This window comes from Pinus tabuliformis, chromosome 7 (genome assembly GCF_031772625.1).
Source record: "Pinus tabuliformis cultivar Carrire ecotype Pingquan chromosome 7, CPIR1, whole genome shotgun sequence".
Classification (NCBI taxonomy): Eukaryota; Viridiplantae; Streptophyta; class Pinopsida; order Pinales; family Pinaceae; genus Pinus; species Pinus tabuliformis.
Window position 1 is genome coordinate 482,265,132 of NC_142293.1, and position 18,511 is coordinate 482,283,642.

The 18,511-nt window shown below is 41.9% G+C and overlaps 1 pseudogene; it reads left to right on the top strand.

The window, feature by feature from the left end:
• The first annotated feature begins 467 nt into the window (after positions 1–467).
• The window catches only part of LOC149248106 (serine/threonine-protein phosphatase 7 pseudogene), a 30,356-nt pseudogene continuing 12,312 nt past the window's right edge, over positions 468–18,511 (top strand).

Below are 18,511 nucleotides of genomic sequence, written 5' to 3' on the forward strand. Positions count from 1 at the left end.
ATTTACTTAGATCTTAGCCCCCCCCAAAATCTGGATCAATGGTATTAGAGCAAGTTATGACCCCATGGTAATCGGGTTTTGAGGGTCTTTAATGGGATTTTTCCAGATCTACTCATAATTCTTTTCTTGCATTTGGAGAATGGATCCAACAAGGCGATCGAATCGACAATTTAAGGCATGAACTTATCATAGTGGTTCTCCTGCACCTACTTTCAGAGCTCGATCTTCTTGAATCTCCTCTCTTCATCCCATGTATTATACTCATACATGATCTTGATGATGGTCTTCTAGCTGCTCCCATTGCTCGACTAGTTAATAAAGTTGGGGTAAAATCCAACGAGGCAAACTACATAGGTCGCATCTAGCAGTAGAGAGAACACTTAAATTTTCATTTTGTTGCAACAAAGAAAGGAAAGTTCGACATCGACACCCTACTGCGTCTGTTCATCCAAATTCTTTCTCCTCTCATGACTTCTTCCTCTACAACCTTGCCCTACAAAAATAATGAATTCATTGAGAATATCGATACACATACAACCAAAAATGGCACTCCACCACCACCATTTGAGATACCAATAAGATGGACTTCGCAGGGAGAACTGAGCCTAGAATTGGTAGGGCCCTTAGTTGTGGTGTTTTATTGGTCATCCTAACACGTTCCTACCTCTGAGCTCCCATCAGTGCTTCCAATATCGGTATTTGACAGTGTTATCACTCAGGTTGTTCCCTTTGACTCCCAAGGGAATACGGCCGAGGTAACCACTAACCAATCTTTGGGTCACAGGTTCTAGCCTACCTATGACCAGAGAGGGCTCTCTCTTTATGCTTTAGTTTTGTTTGTGTAGAATTTTTAGGCTAGCTATGATGCTCAAGGTTTGTTTTTGGACTTGGTTGGATGATGATTTCAGTCAAGATATATATGTGCTCACTAGAATGTTCTAGGCCATTGGGTATGGAGTCAGTGGTCCTTTAGTAGTTTGGTGTGCTGTGTTGATACAGTAGTGATGCTGCAGAGCTGGATAAGTGTCTGAGAAACAATGCTTTGAAATTGTGATTAAGTGTGATGTATCCAGTTCATGAAAGGCAGTTAAGAATCTTCCAATAAACTGATATGCAAAAGAAGTGAGAATATTATTTAGAAGCAGTGAAGAATTTCTAGATATCATTCATATTTATAGAATTAACGAAAAAACATGAGCAATTAAGAATTCATGTCCATAGTTAATTCTGAAGAAAACATTTACAACAATAAAAGATTGAGCACAGGGTGTAACCAAACATATCCTGCACTATCCCTTTTCTCTATTGCTAGATTAGTGAAACATTAGCATGATTTAATAACATAAGAAGACAAAACGGAGATTGAGGAAAAATTATTATTTCATCAGACAGCACAAGAATTCTACAACAACACGCATGTCATCAGCAAGACATCAAATTTTCAGGAAATCACTGAGCTGGTCCAGCCCTTTGTATTAGATAATCTGAAAGTGTACAATACATTTGCCTTAGAGTGAAAATCACCAACCCCTTATTTGCTAAGGGGGGTATATATACAAAATTTACATAAGAAAAATATCAAGGAAATGAGTTAATGGCTCATTAATGTTATGCCAACTCCTGGAACCTTGTAGCTGAGAAAGTTAATGCTGTAATAACTCTTTAGTGCTTTAGCTGTCCAAAATAGTCAGAAACTGTTGACTTGGTGGCTGTTGGAGTCGGTTGAGGGTACACTGTCCAAAATTTGCATATCTTCTTATCCTTTGGGCTAGCTGTCGTTCTCCATGTGCTTAGTCACCTTTCAGCTGCCTTAACTGCTAACTTTATTCTGTTGTTTGTCTTCTAGTGAGTTGGAGCTGGCAATGACCGAGCAACTGGAGCTATCATGGCAGAATTTGAAGCATTGCCTGCCACCAATCCTCCTTGGGAAACTGATGTCTCCGAATTTTCACTAAAGTTTCATCGGCCTCTGTATATCTGTAAAAATTTGGAGGAATTTCAAAAAGGTGCTCTACCTCATTTTCAATAAAAAACAGGCCTTCAAGTTTATTGTATAAGCTCTGTCCTGTTGGAGGCCCTGTTTCCTCAGAAGTACTGCCAGATGCAGTAATTTGATTTTCAATGTAAGTTGCCATCCTGTTGGTGTACTACTCTCTAGAGATCAGTCTTCCTGCACCGCTTAGTAGGCTGGGCAGTCCTTTTTCTTGCAGTGCTGCCATTTTGAGTTGGTACTCATCCACCTCAGCCTGTATTTCATAGCACTTCCTCTCCACAGTTTGTACATAATTCCTGAGAGTGAGTACCTTCTTAGCTATGAGGACGGCCTCTGTTCTGTTGACTATGCCAATGGCTGCCAGTTCCTCCTTTTCTTGCCTGTTCAAAAAGTCTATCATTCTATTGGCCTGGTCAGGCCTGTTTCCCAGCGCTGTCTTGGCCCTTTGAATCTCTGTCTGTGCCTAGCCAATTAAATCCATCTGCTCATGTATGGTTTTAATTGACTTCCATTGCTTAGTGATGGATTGGTCAATTTTGGCCCATAGAATCATTTTTATTTCAGCCATGGTGCTTTCCAGATTCATCTCTTTCTCCAAGGCCTTTATTCTTTCCTTTAGGGCCTTTATTTCTCTGCCTTGTTCTGCCACATTTATTTTTGATTTGTCATATTTGGCATCTAATTCTGCCAATTTTTCCTTGGTCTGTTTTATTTCATTTGCCTGGAGCTCCATTTCTTTAACGGCCTTAGTCAATTCTTCCACGCTTGTGCTGGAATCTGGAGTTGTTGTTGTTGCTGCTGCTTCTGTTGTGGGGGCCACTGTTGCCTCTGTAGTTGTTGCAGTGGTTGAATTAGTTGGAGGAGCTTGGGATGTAGATTCTCCCTGTTTATATTGTAATGCCCCTTCAAGCTCTTTCTCCAAATCGAGGACCTTTTGGTTTAGGTGCATTATGAGGTCCAGTTGCTCATCAACCTACTTTTCCTTTTGTAGCTCTGCTGTTTGAGGGTGCTCTGTGGGCAGAAGCTTTAACCTCTTCTTTAATGCATTGAGGTCATCCTCCTTTTTCTTCATAAGGGCCCTTACACCCTTAGGATCCTTAGGATCATGTCCTAGGTCGATAATAATTTCCTCAAGTGATTTTATTCTGTTGTCTTTGGCTAGGGAGGACATTCTTTCAAAATCCAACTGAGTGTTGGTATTTTTTAGTGACTCTTTTAGTTCATGGGCCATGCTTGCCGTGTCTACAAACGTTGCATAGACATTAGCCTTTCTTTTTGGGCTGGTGTTGCATTAAGAAATTGTTTATAAACTTCCACTCTCAGCAAGTCATTCTGTGCCTTTATTTGCTTGAAAGAAGCCTTAGTGCTTTTGGGCTTCTTGCTCTGCTGAGAGGAGGAGGACACCTCTAAACCAAGTTGTAATCCATGCTCCTGCTGAAAGGAGCTTGTACCTGTATGCTGGCTGCCCTCCCTGTCTTTCCTTGAACTGTCAAGGACTTCTTCAGTGATGTCTTCTACCTCTGGGGAGTCAGCCCTTTGCCTTTTGGTCTGGGGTTGTTGGGAGGATCCATTAGCAGGAGTGGACTCTTCTCTGTCTCTTTTTGTACCCCTCTCCTCCTGTGCTGGGGTCTGCAAAATTGGAGCTGTTTGTGGCTCAGTTTGTGGAGGGGGAGTCTTCTCTTGTTGTTGCTCTGGTTGCTGCCCTGGTTGTTGCCCTTGTTGCTGCTCACTTGAAGGGGCAGGCTTTTCTTTCACGGTTTCTTCTGCAACACCCATTATTCCTTTCCCTTTGTCTGTACCTGGTGCTGCTGTAGAAGGTGCCTTGGTGGCTGGTGCAGTTCTTGAGGCCGAGGTCCCTTCTCCTGCTGAGTGCGGCCGTTTGAAGGGTACCTGCTACACAGAATCTAGGTCAAGAGTCTTTTCCAATTCCTTGAAATTCTTTTGCATTATCTCTTCTTCAGTTAATTTTTCAATTAAAGTATCCTGCTGCCATTCTTGCTAGTTGGCATATTTTTCAATGTGTGGATATTTTCAATGCTTATAACCTAGTAGCCTGTACTTGACTCTTCTAGCAGTAATGAAGCCTTCAGGGTCGTAAGGGACCCACCGAAAACTGTGTGATAGCTTGTATTTGTCTTTGAGGATTAGGTTAGCATCTTCCCATCCTTCTTTTTTATTCATGATGAAGGGGCCCACCTGGTGCTTGAACTTGAGATGGGCTTCCTTTTTGGAGCTGTGAAAGTGAGTGAGGTCAGAGTGAATTAACTGCCTATAATACTCCAAGGCAAATATCCTCATAGGCACATATTTTGGGAGCTTGTATGGACAGAGCTCACAGCCATAGACTCTGATGACTGTATGATCCTCATATAGGTACCAATCACCTATTTTGTAATTCTTGGAGAGCTGCAGGACTTTCTGTATTTCAGTTGATATTCTGGGAGGAGGGGACCTCATCAACAAGCAAGAGACAGGGTATACAAATTGGTCAATAAATTCACAATAGGAATAGGGTGAATTTTGGACTTTGTGATAGACACATGTCCAGAAGATAACAGATCTTCTTTCCCCTTTATAATCCAGCTTTTTGATGTAGCATGGAAAAACCTCGGACTGATAGTACATGAAAAGGTGGTAGATATAGGATGAGTACTTGAAGACACCCTGTCTGTCTACTTTGCACAACTGATCATGAATCTTGTTAGCTATGAACTTGGCAAAGTTATATTTGCGGGCAGGGGGTTGGCCTGGGCTGTAAGCAGCTAGTAATACCAGCATTGTTTCATCCACATGCTCGCTGGTTCTGTATCCCAATACATAAGCAATCATGTCCAGCAATAGTCTGCCTACCTCAGTAAAATAGACATCCAAGTAGGGAGGTGGCCCTGTGGGCTGGCATTCAGGTCTCATAAATGTCCTGGTGATCTTCTGAATATCATCACTGGTCATCTTGGCAGCAGTGTCCAGCAGATAATTCATGGAAAATGGGAACATCAGCTCAGTTTGATCAAAGTGGGGCATCTTATTGATGGATTCAGGATTAATGTGAAAGAGTATGCTCCCAGATGGAGACTTAATAACTCTGTGCTGCACATCATAGTTTTCAGCACATAGGTGAATAATCTCAGGAAAAACATTGACAGAGGGGAGATAGTAGTATGGCAGATTTGACTCCCATATCCCATATGTATCCTGACCATTCAGGTAGTCATCTCTTAATTGCCTGAAGGTCTGCAAAAAGTCCCTGTTACCCACAAAGTCTTCAATGAGGTAGTCCCTGTCAGCAAGAGGCAAGGACTCCAGGTCTTTATTTGGTGCATTTAAAGGAGCAACACTGAGGGCTGAGGGTGCAGGAGCAGCCATTGTGTAATCTGATTTTGAACAAGGTGAGTGCAATGGTTTGCAAGGTTCCTCAGAGCTTAAGTGACAGGCTTACTGTAGATAATGCTTGGAATTTTCTTCAAAGTGGGATAAGCAGGCTTGGCAGACTTGTCTCTGCTGTTTTTTGGTAAATTCACAGGGATTGTGAATTGATGAGGGTGATTGCAGAGGGTGTGCGGGCTTCAATTTGGTGACATGCAGACTTGGGCTTCCACCCGGCAAAAGGGAACAATGCCGAGCAACTCGGGGCTAAATTTGTAATTGTCAAGCCGTGAATTATCGTTTGAATGTCAAATTCATGGAGCTGGGGCAATGTGGGTTGATTTAATTGCAAATTAAGAAGTGGACAGTGTGCAATTTAGGATTTGACCGATGCTTATTGGAGAATTCGTATAGAAATGGCATGCATAGGGGCGAAACAAGGAACTTGCGGTGAATACCTGGAAAAATAGCACTGAACGACTTCGGGCCGAGCAGGGGGAGCTCACTGCAGCTGGATTGACGAGTGATGGCAGCCGCAACTTTGAATTTGATGGCTCGGAGGCAATTTCGCGGTAAACAGGTTAACAGTGGCTGCGTCCTTTTCGCTTGAAAATGACCACAAACGGCTAGTTTGGCTGTTTTTAACGACAAATTTGGGCAAAAAGGGTCATTGGCGCTTTTTCCGCCAATGACGTCAGCATGACGTCATGGCGGGCCCGGGGTACGGAGGGTGACGTGGACGCTGAGCTGGAGGCCAGCGTGGACGGACACGGTGGCGGGGAGAGGCGGTGGCAGAGCTACGTGGAGGGCCACGGGGCGCCGGGGCGGGCGGAGGAGGCACGACGTCATGATGACGTGTGGGTGACGTGGTGCCGCAGGGGTGGTATTAGGGAGGTGGTAAGCGGTCTCCCCGCACCACCTTTGGTGATAGGCGGTATCGGGGAGGGGGGCTCCGAACAACCCCAGCGCATGCCACGCGTCCTGGGTACGGCCCCCAATACCGCCGTCTCCCCGGAGGTTAAAGGGCGGCATGTCCCGATTTGATATTGATCGCCCACCGTTGGATCGGGGGCGGCGGGCATCGGACGGCTGGCGGGCGCCGTAGTTTGTCGTGCAGCTTTGGGTGGGGACCCGCCCGGCAATAAAATATTCACTTTAATATTTTGGGCGCGGGACTTTGGGTTTAAGGGTTTCTGTGGGTTTTTGAGTTTTTGAATTAATATGTCGGGGGAATAAGGGTTATGGTTAGGTTTGAGTGAAGGGAAAGGGCTCTTTGGCGAAATTATTTAGGAAAAGAGGGGGGATGATGGATTAGGGGGAGGTTATTACTCCAACCAGAGGCTAGAGTAATCCCATGACAGAGTTGACCATAGTCCCTGGTGGACTAATGTCTCCCTTAAACAAATCTATTTAGCTATAGTGCTAACAAGGGGGGACATTATAAATGTTTAGGGGTTTATACACCATGGTGTTATAATAGTAGGGGGAAGGGAAAACATAAGGGATTTAGTGTAGATTCAGTCAGTAGTTAGTAATGGGGGGAATGAGAATGGGAAATGGTGTTTACTAAGCTTTTTAGGAATCAAACTTAGTCAGGGAGTAGATCAAAATGAAAAGAATTTTTACACAAGAAATGTGGCTTCTTTTCAAAAGAAGTCATTTATGACATCAAATTTGTATAAATGAAGAGCACAAGGAGGACTGGTCAGGCAGATCCTGCAGTCCTCATGGGAGGTTAGTAAGAAACTTTGAAGGGAATGGGGGAAGTTAGTGATGACTTGATCACTTTGCCACTTAGGCCACTGTTCTTGCTTTTTTTGCTGATGGCCACTTTGATTTACTCCAAGTGATGCACTTGGATTTAGCTTTCTGCAACATTCGACTGCCTACCCTGCCTATTTCCTAGCATTTTTTGTTACTTCAGGGAGGGTGCACTTGGACTTGCAAACCCTCAGGTGCCTTTTCTTTTCCTTTGGCTTTTCTTTTGATATTATATCTAAGGCTATCGTTATTGCTTCCAAGGTCCCAGATTAAACAGTTGGGAACCTTCTTTCTCTACCTAACTACTTTGTCTGCCAAGATTGAACTATTTGGACAGACTTCTTTCTCTAATCTATAACAAAAAATTGAAACATGGCCTGACCCAGCTTAAGCTGTTGGATCACCCATTGGGAGATAGGGTAGCATTAACCAAATGTAAATGTGTGTCTTCCATCAGAATATGAGATCTTTACATTCCCAAAGTAGATCATATTGGCACTTCCCATGCCAATCATGAAAAATGAAACCTATTGGTATAGGTAGCTAACAGTGGCTCCACTTGGGGATGGTTTTTCTTCTTGAAAGACCAAGAACAGCAAGTTAGAATGCCTTGGCTCTTGATCTGTTCTTACCAAAATTTGACAATTCTCTCTTTGTACTTCAAAACTGGAGGCTATTACCTCTGTGGAATTTCTGGCATATAAAGCCGCTTTCTGCTTATTTGTAGTAGCTTTTCGAACTGAACTATTTATGTGCTGAAGGAAAATATATACAGCTGATTATGTACAGAAAGGGAAACTCTGTTATATACATGGAAAGTAGTCGAAATAGTGCTTCAACATCCTGCCGTTTACAGGACCTTCACCTAAGTTAGTGCCATCCAAATTTTCCAAAAAATAAGTGTTATTTCCCTGTAGTGCCTGTATGACAAAAGGCCCTCTCCAAAGGGAGTCAAATTTTCCATGCTTACCCTTGTCTTCTCTTCTTGAATCCCACTTAAGCACTTTGTCCCCTATGAAGAAATATTCAGCCTTAGTTCTTCTGTCAAAGGCTTTCTTCAACTTTTCTTGTAGGATTTGAACTCTGCTATACACTTGATCTCTGGTTTGCTGCAGACATATTATCTGATTGATCCTTCTCTGCATGTCATTTGGATGAGCTTGACTTTCTTGGAGTAACTTCATGACCGGTACCCCTAGTGTTGAAGGAAATTTGGCTTCTAGTCCATAAACTAACTCATATGGGCTGACCCCAATGGACCTCTTGGTTGTTAGTCTATCTGCCCATAAGGCATTCACAAGCTTCTTATGCCAATTCTTCTTATTTTCTTCCAGCACCTTCTTTATGATGTTCACAAGGCTTTTATTTGATGATTCAGCTAGGCCATTTCCTTGGGGATAGTATGCAGTAGAATGGCCCAAGGTAATGTGAAATTTGTGGCAGAAATTCACCATCTTCTTAGATCTGAAAGCAACAGCATTGTCTGTTATTATCTTATCAGGACAACCAAATCTAGAAAGGATATTGGTCTCAAGGAACTGAATGATAGTGGAATCATTTGCTTGTCTACATGGGATGGCCTCAATCCATTTGGTGAAGTAGTCTGTGGCTGTGAGGATCCATCTATGTTGGCCTGAAGATGAGGGATGAATTTCCCCAATGAAATCCAAGCCCCACTGCTGAAACGGTCTCTCTGTTGCAATAGGCCTCAAAGGGAGTGGCAGTAACTTTCTCTTTCCCTCAAATATTTGACATTTGTGGCATGAGGTAGTAAATTTTTTAACATCAGAGAAGACAGTGGGCCAATAATAACCAGCCCTCAGTATCTTATCCACAGTGGACTTCCAATACAAGTGTCCACCACAATCACCTGCATGAAACTCTTCCATGATTTTGTTAGTCTCACTCTCAATTAAGCAGTTTAACAATATACCCTCATGGTTTTTCCAAAGCAAGTTGCCACCCATGACACAAAATTTTGAAGCTTTCATTTTTAGGAACCTACATTTAGTTCTGGACAATCCTGGTGGAGCACACAGGTTTTGTAACACATAACATATATCAGAATACCAAGGGGATTGTTCAAAGGCTACGTTGATCTTTGGAGTCGCCAGCTCCGGTTCACTGTCCAGTTGGTTAATGTCTAAGGCTTGAAAGTTTGCTTCTGTCATTAGTTTGGCCAAACCTTGCCCTTTTATCAGTTTTGTAGGTTTTATTTCAATATCAAATTCTAAAATGTTGGCAATCCACTTTCCTCTTCTGCCCTCTAAGTTCTCTTGAGTAAGTATGTCTTTCACAATGGGACTTGGTACATAAGCTATAACATGGGAATATAGGATGTAAATCCTAAAGTCTTTGATGGCTTTGACCAAAGCATAAGCTTGTTTCTCCATGATTTGATATTTCAGAGGTGCATCTCTAAGAGCTCTACTAAAGAAAGCAATGGGTTTCTCATTTCCTTGGTCATCTTTCTGTAATAGAACAACAGCAATGGTATGCTTGGAGGCAAAAGAAAAAATGATAAATTCTCTATCAAATTGGGGATTTGTTAAGACTGGGGTTTGGGTAAGGGCCAATTTTATACCTTCAAAGGCTTGATTTGCTTCTACTATCCATTTCACTTTTGAATCCTTCTTCAACATGTTGTTCAATAATCTGATCAGTTCTGCTAAGTTTGGGATAAACCTTCTTAAGAAATTGATCTTCCCTAAGAAAGCTTGCAATTCTTTGATGTTTCTTAGGTGGGGCATTTGTAAGATAGATTGTATCCTGTCTGGGTCAATTCTTATGCCATCCTTTGAAATGATATGCCCTAACAGCTTACCTTCTTCCAAACCGAATAGAGACTTCTTGGGATTCAAGGAAATTCCATATTTCCTACATGTTAAGAAGATCTGCCTTAAATGCTTCAAGTGTTCTTGGTCAGATTTTGAGAAAGGTGTGAGGTCATCCAGATAAATGACAAGAAAGTCATGAATCTCTTTGGCAAAAGCAATATCCATTGCTCTTTGAAATGTTGCCCCTGCATTTTTCAATCCAAAAGGCATTTTTACATACTTGAAAGTCCCCCACGGGGTTGTGAATGCAGTTTTGTCCTGATCATCAGGGTGCACTAGGATTTGATTAAAGCCTGAGAATCCATCAAGTAATGAGATCCTTGAGGCCCCTACCACTCTTTGGAGAATGTGATCCATCTTAGGTAAGGGATAGTTGTCTTTGAGGGACACTTGGTTAAGATTTCTAAGATCAACACAAAGTCTTATCTCACTAGTTTTCTTTCTTGTAGGTACCAAATTAGAAATCCAATCAGAAAACCTGATGGGTGCTATAATGCCAGCTTTAAACATTTTTTTGCAGTTCTTTTTCGATTGAAGGGAGAAGCATGGGATTGATCCTTCTCAATTTCTGCTTAAATGGCTTCTGATTAGGCTTGAGAGGGATAGTATGCTGGATAACCGAGGTGTCATAGGATTTTAAACCCTCATAACCCCATGCTAAGACATCTTGAAACTCTTTGAAGAGGTCAATGTATTTAGGTTTTTGATCAAGAGGTAAGGATGCAGACAATTTTATTATTTTGGGCTTCTCAATAGTTCCAATGTTGCATTCCTCAATGGCAGCATTAAGGGGCTACATTTTTGGTTTTCTAGGGATATCATTTGAGTCAAAGATGTCCTCTAATGGAGTTAGGCCTGTTGGAAGAAAATTGTCTCTCAGCTCTATGATCTCAGCCTCTGTAGCAGCTATTTCTTCATAACTGGTTTGTTGAATTTCTTGTATGTTGTTTTTGTTAAAAATTGTTGGATGTAGGATTTGGTTTGTTGTTTTGGGTGAAATACTTGTTTGGTGCTGTTCACCTAGTGTTTGTGACTCACTTGCAGCCTCCATATCAATGTTTAGCCCTGAAAATTCTTGCTGCAAAGTCAAAAATTGATTTATATGGGTATCATCCTCAAACACTTGCCAGTCGTTGACATTGTTTGGGACAGAAGGTCTGTGTTTTACCTCGGCTGTAAAGCAATGCTGGGGTTCAAAAGGAAGTTTACAAGTGCTTGCAAATGTAGCCAAACTATGAGCGTGCAGGTTATGGGTTCTAGGAATTTTGGTAATTTGAAATTCAGTGAAGGACTGTAGTAGTTCAGCAGCAGAAGCTCTGTAAGATCTCAGTCTTTTGTCATTGGTGACAAAATTACCCTTTAATTGTTGGATAATTAGGTCTGAGTCTCCTAGGATTGAAACCCTTATGGCTTGTAAGGATTTTACTAGCTTGAGGCCTAGTAAAAGAGCTTCATATTCTGCCATATTGTTGGTGCACCTGAAGTTTAACCTATAGGCTCGGCCTTCTGCATGACTATTTTGTTTATTATGTATCCAAACCCCTGCTCCTGCCCCTAATTTGTTGACTGACCCATCAAATTCAAGAAACCAGAGGACTTCTTGGTTAAAGGAAGAATTGTCAACTGTTGTGGGAGTTAGCATCAACAATTTGAAATCTTGGCTTATATTTGGTTTTCCTTCTTGAACTGCTTTGTTAATTGATTTCTCAATCATTATGTCTTGAACAGCAGTTTCTTCATTTATATGCTGATCTTGTTTGAGTGTTTGGTTTTCTTCATCATTTGTGGGACCTGTATTATCATTGAAGAGAATATAGGAGTCTATGTCAGAATGGACAGCATATATGGGAAAGTTTTGAGGTTTTTCTTCACTACTGACCATGTATTTCATAAGTGACTCTCTATATAACCTCTTGGGTTGACCAAAGACTGAGATGGTGGCATATGACATGTCTAATTGTAGGGAACCTTGGAGTTTGGCCCCCCATGATCTTGATAAGAGCATCCCATATTTGGGTGGGATATCAGCAACTGTAACGTCCATTAGAATTGTTTTATTTGGGTACTGAACTAGGGACACACATAAGTCTTTTATTAAGCCTAAACACTTAACTTGGCTGGAGTCAAATGAGAATAGGTCCTTATATGGTCTTGTAATATCTAGATTCAATCTCTCCATGACTGATTTAGGCATCAAGTTCTGAGAGGCACCTGAGTCAAACATTGCATTGTGTAGTATCTTATCATGAACATGCAGCCTGACATAGAAAGGTAAGATCCCTGTAACTGCTGTCTTTCCATCAACCTCTGGACCGAAAAGCAATTCTGGGGTGTCATCCAACACATTGACATTGTCTTTATTACGAGTAAGTTGTAGGGACTTCTTGATTTGTTTTTTATAAATGTCATTCTTGGCTAGTTCTGAGAGAGAGATAGCTACCTTCAATTTGCCAATTTCAGCTTCTAAGTCAAAGGGTCTTTCAGATTGGATCTTGGCGTTGTGGGTGACAGCCTTTTCCTTATTCACTAGGTTTTCTTCTTGATTCTTATCTTGATCTTGATGCTTGTCCTTCTTACTCATCTCTTGAGAAGTGTTACTTGGATTGGGCTGCAAGGGTGATGTAGCCATAGGCTGTTGTTTTGAAGGCAATGGTTCAGTGACTTCTTGAACGGTTATTTCATTTGTAACTGAATCAGTTGTGTCATTTGGTTCTGTGACTATGGCTCTTTTGGGCTGCTGGCTATCCTTTGTTTTTTCAGGTTGTGTTACATTTATAGTTCTGCTTCTTAGCTTATATTGTTTATGAACTTCATAAACAGCTGTGTCATAGCCTTGTTTAAAGTCAAATGACTCACCTGACCTGGTTTGGAATCACTGAATGTCATCATCCTTATGATCCTCTTGACTCAGAAAAACTTGCTGCTCATCATTCAGGCCCATCAGGTTAATGTGGGTGTCATCTGTTTGCTCATTCGAAGTGGATGCCTCAGTATAGTTTTCCTGAAAAGGAGGTCTTATGTCTGGATCAGAACCGGCCTTGCCAACGTTTGGGTTTTGATTTCTCCTAAAATTGGGATTCCTGATAGGGTTATTTTGTGGTGCTTCCCATGACGACTTTCTTTCAACTGATTCTACTCTATCACCTAATCTCTTCGTACCAGTGAGTATTGCATCCAGTTTTTGATCAAAGGCTGAGGGTTCTTCTTTGAAAGTGGTTCTCTTTTCCAATCTTGCCCTGTTTCTTTTGGCAATCAGGTTAGCCTCTACTGTGACAGCAACCTTTTGGGCATCTTCAAGGGTTTCAAGAGCTCTTTCCTTCAACTGATATGCCATATCAGGGTCAAAACCATCCAGAAATCTGTACAAGGCTAAATCAGGAGGAGGTCTTAAATTCTGTGGTATTGCATTATATACGTTGTTGAATCTTGCACAATACTCCAAAATGGTCTCTTGAGGACCTCGTTTGATTGTATCATATTCACCAAGTATGTGCAGGGGATCTTTCTTTTTCTCCCATCTGTTAGTAAAGGCTTGATAAAGCTCATCAGGGGTTGTGATGGTATTTACAGCCAGTGATCTAAACCAAGTTCTTACATCCCCTGTGAGGCTCTGAACAAAGATTCTCATTCTCACACTGTCATCATCTATTTCATAGTTCTCAAAATGGTCTTGCATCCTTCTGGCATGTTGAATTGCTGTGAAAGGGCCAGTGGAGTCAAAATATGAAATCTTGGATTGGTAGTCTTGAGGTAGAGCTGCAGCATTAGCAGGCAACTGCAGGGGTGCATATCTATTAGCCATATTTGCAGGATTTATAGGATTTACAGGGATAACTGGGATAAGATGAACGAGTGGTACAACAGGGGTAGTGGGAACAGTAGAAACTAGAGTGTTGGTCAAGGGAATATGTGCAGTGGATGGAGGTGTGAAAGGAGGGCTTTGAGATGTGGATGGTGAACTGGGGGAATCAAGGGTAGATCGAAATAGAACCTTGATTGGAGTTGGAACAGGGTTTGGATAAGCTGTCTCAGGACTTAAATCAGCAAGAGTTTCCTGTCCTTGCTGCTTCCTAATGATTTTAGGGATTGTATTAGGATTTTCAAAAATAGTTGGTGGATTAGGGTCAGGATTTGACCTTGTATATCACAGATTCTTCTTGGGAGCCAGCTTCTGAACTTGTTTTTGAGTATGTTTTTTGGAATATTTTTGTGTCTACAAGGGCCAGACAAGATTTTGGAGTGACTGTGTATATCTTAAAGCCAGCATGAAAATTGACTGAAGCAGCTTAAAGAAATATACAGAAATTAGAAAATCCTGAGGAAGTCGCCAGCGGAGTCGCCAATTATGTTATCACTCAGGTTGTTCCCTTTGACTCCCAAGGGAATACGGCCGAGGTAACCACTAACCAATCTTTGGGTCACAGGTTCTAGCCTACCTATGACCAGAGAGGGCTCTCTCTTTATGCTTTAGTTTTGTTTGTGTAGAATTTTTAGGCTAGCTATGATGCTCAAGGTTTGTTTTTGGACTTGGTTGGATGATGATTTCAGTCAAGATATATATGTGCTCACTAGAATGTTCTAGGCCATTGGGTATGGAGTCAGTGGTCCTTTAGTAGTTTGGTGTGCTGTGTTGATACAGTAGTGATGCTGTAGAGCTAGATAAGTGTCTGAGAAACAATGCTTTGAAATTGTGATTAAGTGTGATGTATCCAGTTCATGAAAGGCAGTTAAGAATCTTCCAATAAACTGATATGCAAAAGAAGTGAGAATATTATTTAGAAGCAGTGAAGAATTTCTAGATATCATTCATATTTATAGAATTAACGAAAAAACATGAGCAATTAAGAATTCATGTCCATAGTTAATTCTGAAGAAAACATTTACAGCAATAAAAGATTGAGCACAGGGTGTAACCAAACATATCCTGCACTATCCCTTTTCTCTATTGCTAGATTAGTGAAACATGAGCATGATTTAATAACATAAGAAGACAAAACGGAGATTGAGGAAAAATTATTATTTCATCAGACAGCACAAGAATTCTGCAACAGCACGCATGTCATCAGCAAGACATCAAATTTTCAGGAAATCACTGAGCTGGTCTAGCCCTTTGTATTAGATAATCTGAAAGTGTACAATACATTTGCCTCAGAGTGAAAATCACCAACCCCTTATGCGTTGCTAAGGGGGTATATATACAAAATTTACATAAGAAAAATATCAAGGAAATGAGTTAATGGCTCATTAATGTTATGCCAACTCCTGGAACCTTGTAGCTGAGAAAGTTAATGCTGTAATAACTCTTCAGTGCTTTAGCTGTCCAAAATAGTCAGAAACTGTTGACTTAGTGGCTGTTGAATTCGGTTGAGGGTACACTGTCCAAAATTTGCGTATCTTCTTATCCTTTGGGCTAGCTGTCGTTCTCCATGTGCTTAGTCACCTTTCAGCTGCCTTAACTGCTAACTTTATTCTGCTGTTTGTCTTCTAGTGAGTTGGAGCTGGCAATGACCGAGCAACTGGAGTTGCAGAATTTGAAGCATTGCCTGCCACCAATCCTCCTTGGGCAACTGATGTCTCCGAATTTTCACTAAATTTTCATCGGCCTCTGTATATCTGTAAAAATTTGGAGGAATTTCAAAAAGGTGCTTTACCTCATTTTCAATAAAAAACAGGCCTTCAAGTTTATTGTATAAGCTTTGTCCTGTTGGAGGCCCTGTTTCCTCAGAAGTACTGCCAGATGCAGTGATTTGATTTTCAATGTAAGTTGCCATCCTGTTGGTGTACTGCTCTCTGGAGATCAGTCTTCCTGCACCGCCTAGTAGGCTGGGCAGTCCTTTTTCTTGCAGTGCTGCCATTTTGAGTTGGTACTCATCCACCTCAGCCTGTATTTCATAGCACTTCCTCTCCACAGTTTGTACATAATTCCTGAGAGTGAGTACCTTCTTAGCTGTGAGGACGGCCTCTGTTCTGTTGACTATGCCAATGGCTGCCAGTTCCTCCTTTTCTTGCCTGTTCAAAAAGTCTATCATTCTATTGGCCTGGTCAGGCCTGTTTCCCAGCGCTGTCTTGGCCCTTTGAATCTCTGTCTGTGCCTGGCCAATTAAATCCATCTGCTCATGTATGGTTTTAATTGACTTCCATTGCTTAGTGATGGATTGGTCAATTTTGGCCCATAGAATCCTTTTTATTTCAGCCATGGTGCTTTCCAGATTCAGCTCTTTCTCCAAGGCCTTTATTCTTTCCTTTAGGGCCTTTATTTCTCTGCCTTGTTCTGCCACAGTTATTTTTGATTTGTCATATTTGGCATCTAATTCTGCCAATTTTTCCTTGGCCTGTTTTATTTCATTTGCCTGGAGCTCCATTTCTTTAACGGCCTTAGTCAATTCTTCCACGCTTGTGCTGGAATCTGGAGCTGTTGTTATTGCTGCTGCTTTTGTTGTGGGGGCCACTGTTGCCTCTGTAGTTGTTGCAGTGGTTGAAGTAGTTGGAGGAGCTTGGGATGTAGATTCTCCCTATTTATCTTGTAATGCCCCTTCAAGCTCTTTCTCCAAATCGAGGACCTTCTGGTTTAGCTGCATTATGAAGTCCAGTTGCTCATCAACCTGCTTTTCCTTTTGTAGCTCTGCTGTTTGAGGGTGCTCTGTGGGCAGCAGCTTTAACCTCTTCTTTAATGCATTGAGGTCATCCTCCTTTTTCTTCATAAGGGCCCTTACACCCTTAGGATCCTTAGGATCATGTCCTAGGTCGATAATAATGTCCTCAAGTGATTTTATTCTGTTGTCTTTGGCTAGGGAGGACATTCTTTCAAAATCCAACTGAGTGTTGGTATTTTTTAGTGACTCTTTTAGTTCATGGGCCATGGTTTCCCTGTCTACAAAGGTTGCATAGATCATTTCTCCAGTCTGTTTGTGGAGTTCAATTTGGTCCATGGGATGGATGTCTTTGGCTAGGACCTCCACCCTTGTCTTCACATAATCTGCCGCTGATTTTGGATGGGGCACTGTAGGTTTGAAATGGCTGAGGATCATTTTCTCCTCTTGAATGTCATATACAGACATTAGCCTTTCTTTTTGGGCTGGTGTTGCATTAAGAAATTGTTTATAAACTTCCACTCTCAGCAAGTCATTCTGTGCCTTTATTTGCTTGAAACAATCCTTAGTGATTTTGGGCTTCTTGCTCTGCTGAGAGGAGGAGGACACCTCCAAACCAAGTTGTAATCCATGCTCCTGCTGAAAGGAGCTTGTACCTGTATGTTGGCTGCCCTCCCTGTCTTTCCTTGAACTGTCAAGGACTTCTTCAGTGATGTCTTCTACCTCTGGGGAGTCAGCCCTTTGCCTTTTGGTCTGGGGTTGTTGGGAGGATCCACTAGCAGGAGTGGACTCTTCTCTGTCTCTTTTTGTACCCCTCTCCTCCTGTGCTGGGGTCTGCAAAATTGGAGCTGTTTGTGGCTCAGTTTGTGGAGGGGGAGTCTGCTCTTGTTGCTGCTCTGGTTGCTGCCCTGGTTGCTGCCCTGGTTGCTGCCCTTGTTGCTGCTCACTTGAAGGGGCAGGCTTTTCTTTCACGGTTTCTTCTTCAGCACCCATTATTCCTTTCCCTTTGTCTGTACCTGGTGCTGCTGTAGAAGGTGCCTGGGTGGCTGGTGCAGTTCTTGAGGCCGAGGTCCCTTCTCCTGCTGAGTGCGGCCATTTGAAGGGTACCTGCTGCACAGAATCTAGGTCAAGAGTCTTTTCCAATTCCTTGACATTCTTTTGCATTATCTCTTCTTCAGTTAATTTTTCAATTAAAGTATCCTGTTGCCATTCTTGTTGGTTGGCATATTTTTCAATGTGTGGATATTTGCAATGCTTATAACCTAGTAGCCTGTACTTGACTCTTCTAGTAGTAATGAAGCCTTCAGGGTCGTAAGGGACCCACCGGAAACTGTGTGATAGCTTGTATTTGTCTTTGAGGATTAGGTCAGCATCTTCCCATCCTTGTTTTTTATTCATGATGAAGGGGCCCACCTGGTGCTTGAACTTGAGATGGGCTTTCTTTTTGGAGCTGTGAAAGTGAGTGAGGTCAAAGTGAATTAACTGCCTATAATACTCCAAGGCAAATATCCTCATAGGCACATATTTTGGGAGCCTGTATGGACAGAGCTCACAACCATAGACTCTGATGACTGTATGATCCTCATATAGGTACCAATCACCTATTTTGTAATTCTTGGAGAGCTGCAGGACTTTCTGTATTTCAGTTGATATTCTGGGAGGAGGGGACCTCATCAACAAGCAAGAGACAGGGTATACAAATTGGTCAATAAATTCACAATAGGAATAGGGTGAATTTTGGACTTTGTGATAGACAGATGTCCAGAAGATAACATATCTTCTTTCCCCTTTATAATCCAGCTTTTTGATGTAGCATGGAAAAACCTCGGACTGATAGTACATGAAAAGGTGGTAGATATAGGATGAGTACTTGAAGACACCCTGTCTGTCTACTTTGCACAACTAATCATGAATCTAGTTAGCTATGAACTTGGCAAAGTTATATTTGCGGGCAGGGGGTTGGCCTG